At 40.5% G+C, this 3,506-nt stretch overlaps 1 pseudogene; it reads right to left on the minus strand.

Moving 5' to 3' along the window:
* Positions 1-1,591: 1,591 nt before the first annotated feature.
* On the minus strand, positions 1,592-3,192 carry LOC114091501 (superoxide dismutase [Cu-Zn]-like; annotated as a pseudogene).
* Positions 3,193-3,506: the final 314 nt, after the last annotated feature.

A 3,506-nucleotide genomic window follows, 5' to 3' on the forward strand; every position in this document is an offset into this window, starting at 1 on the left:
AGCCCGAACAAGGCTAGCCCAATCAGAAGGAGTCATACAGTATCTAGATAGATTCTCCACCTGAGTCAGTGTGAAGGCGGCATCCACCCCATAAGTGCGCACAGACTCCGCCAGGGTCTTTACAATTTTAAAATCTAAGGGTTCATGGACTCTTCCCCTGTTGTCATCCTGAAAAACTGGATAAGCAAGACCCATCTCAGCGTGAACAGCCCTCCATGTTTGGGCATGGAAAGCTCTCCCCGTAGTGCCCCCACCATACGGCGGTGGATCCGGGGGATCGTTCTTCCTGAGCCCTTGTTTCTTTTTGTTCCCTTCTCCTATAGCTAAACTCCCTAGCTGACAAGACAGCCTCCCGAGCTCTTCCTCCTCATCCTCCTCCTCCTCTGACCCACTTTCGCATGGGGGTGTACGCAGCGTACTGAGATCTGGATACAACCGTCTCCTCCCCCGTGTCATGCTCCGCACACTCCCCTCTTCCCGAGTCACTTCGCTTTCTGCCGTCTCCGACTTTTCCTCATGTAATCGCTCTAAAACCTCCTGTCCTTTAGCAAGTGCTTCCTGGCATCTGCCATCCGTAAGGCAACCACGGACCATTTTCCAAAGGGGTATCACCCCACCCTCTAACATGCCCTGCTCAGATGCAAAATCAAGATCTTTGCCTAATTTATCCCAACTAGGCACAGTAAGGCTGCCCGAAAATGCAAACCACGGTGCAGCGATATCTACCTTCTGTAAAAATCTCTGTAATGTACTATGCTTCACTTCCAGTCCCTTGGAACGTAACAGGCCATCTAGGGCCAGAAGAAGCGGACTTGAAGATGCGGCACCCATGACACAACGACAAAAAAAATACAGACAGCAGAAACACACTGACGCAGCGGAAAAAACACAGAAAACAAAAGCGAAAGTAGAAGCAAAAGTACACGGCGCAGCTGCAATAAAATGCAAGGCTTCCTCTTTCATTACAGAGGAGCTGCCCCGCTTTTTAGTCGCGGATCCCACTTACCTAGGGACTAACCCCGCTTTGATCGCGGATCCCCCTTACCTGGGGACTAACCCCGCTTTGATCGCGGATCCCCCTTACCTGGGGACTAACCCCGCTTTGATCGCGGATCCCACTTACCTGGGGACTAACCGATGCACCACCCCTGACTACTAAGAGTTCTGACTCCCGGGTCTCGGCACCACTTGTCGCGACCCCTTGCCCGCAAGGAAGACGCAACTCAGGAATCTTCTCTCAGCAGTTTATTCAGGTCCCTTGATATTTCTTATTCTTTCTTCTTCTCTCCTTCCCGGATGCCCTCCCAGCCTTAATAAAGCATCCCAAGCCCCAATGCAAAGCTGCCGCGTGGAACTTTCTCACAGGGTAGTGAAAAATCATGTGCCAACTCTCTCAGATAAGGAGTTGTTTGTCACATACCACAGCGGAGCCAGCGCCATCTCGTAATGGCGACCATAGTCTGCAGAAACGGCAGAAGCGGCTCACCACAGGGGGGCACTAGGGAAGAATAATATTACCTCAAGTTAAATTTCTACAGCTAGTGGAATAACAGATGAATAATTGGGACTCAGACCACATGGAAGTGTATGTTTACTGTGCAATTCCAATTACACCACAATCCAGACAACTTCCAGGATTTCTTGTCTTTGTACTTTCTTCATTTCTAATCTTGCACAAGTCATCTGTTTTTTCATGGACCACCATTATGTGGCCATTATGTGGCTCTCTCGAGAGTGAGAACAAATAATCTGAAATGGACCCATTGGCCCCATCATGTTTGTCAGTAGTCACATTGCCCAGGTCTCCCATGTGCTTTTCTTCATCTGTTGGCCCATCATGTTTTTTGGATTGATGATTGAAGTGAGGACCTACACTTGTAGAGGTACAAACTTGTACATTGTAGGTCCTCACTACATTTATCTCCAAACTGATGGATGTGGAATCCATGCTGGCCCTCAGCCAATCCTGTAATGCATCTTGAAACCACAACTTTATTTGCCTTCTATTTGTAGTGGAGGGTGCCCTGCATTGGGCATCACCCTTCAGCAAGCACACAACATTTGTTGCTATAATGTGCTATAGGAGCATGCCAGTCCCACCCCAAGGAGTGCTAAGGCAGCTGTAAGCAACATTGCAGGAGACACTGGTATTAAGAGAGATTTTAATATTTGTTTTGTGTATGTGGAAAAGTTGGCAAAATGTCTGCATGTTCCATATTGTCAATATTCAAACAAACCAGGCTCTTATTTTCTTTCAAAAATACCTATAACTTTCTTACATGTTTAGGAAAGAGTGTTGATGATCAGAAATAGACTTTTTATCTGATGTAACTCATTTTTATACTAATGAAATACACACACACCAGGTTTTTAAGTAGCAATGTAGCCCTTTTTATGTCAGATACAATGTATAAAGGAGAGTACTTAACTGGTCATTTTGCCTGTATTTAACCTACATAGCTTTCATTTTTACAAACTTTTACATAACAGATAAACTCAGACAAACATATTTAGATCTCAGGTATGTGTGTATATATATATAGTCATATATATATATATATATATATATATATATATATATATATATATATATATATAATTACAGTGGTAACTGTGTAATAACCTAAAGTAGCAGATGTTATTTAACCAGTTATGAAGGAATTATTTAAAATACTTTTAAATAGGTACAAACCCTAATTACTTAAGACATATTTTTCTCAATAATAAACACTAATGGGCACAAAAATTATCTTTATAGACAAGAACTAATCAATGTTTTTAAAAACCTTGTTACTTCAATATATATAGAATTAGATTTTGGTTTCTATCAGTACATTAAAATTGATGTGGGAGGGTACCTTAAATGTGTTCAAATGATTGTGCTAATTATAATCATCCTAATCACGCACAAACTTTTTTTGAGATTTATTCTCTACAAATCATGTGTAACTTATTAGGCCCTCTATAACTTGATTATATCCTTAGTTTTGTCTTCTCTTCTGCCTTGAAATTTAGCACAAGAATATTACTTTACCATACAAAACATTTTCTTATACCTCTTTCTTAGTTGGTAAATCTTAAATTTACATTTTGAAAAATTATACAATTTCTGAATATTTCTGTCAATTACTCCTTTTTATAAGATAAAATACTTACTTTTTTAAGTACTTTAATCAAAACACAGCTGAGCATTTTGTACTATTTGCATGTAGAATTATGCCAGTTGGAATTCTAAGTCTTAATAGTCTTACTTTTAGTGAAAACCCAAAAGCAAAGCAATCCTGTACTGCCTTTTTATTTCCCAGTTCATAAAATCACACTAAATATACCCAAATATATGTTATCTTACAGAATTTAAGAAGCCAAGAGTATGTGAGTTTATATTTAGCAGGTGATGCTTTTGTATTTTAACTTTGTAAATTATTCTCATTTATATTAGTCTAATTTACCCATTTTTACCTAAGGTTACCCATGAAGAACAATCCTAATTAACATTTCAAGGCTTT

Source organism: Marmota flaviventris, chromosome X, assembly GCF_047511675.1.
Source record: "Marmota flaviventris isolate mMarFla1 chromosome X, mMarFla1.hap1, whole genome shotgun sequence".
Classification (NCBI taxonomy): domain Eukaryota; kingdom Metazoa; phylum Chordata; class Mammalia; order Rodentia; family Sciuridae; genus Marmota; species Marmota flaviventris.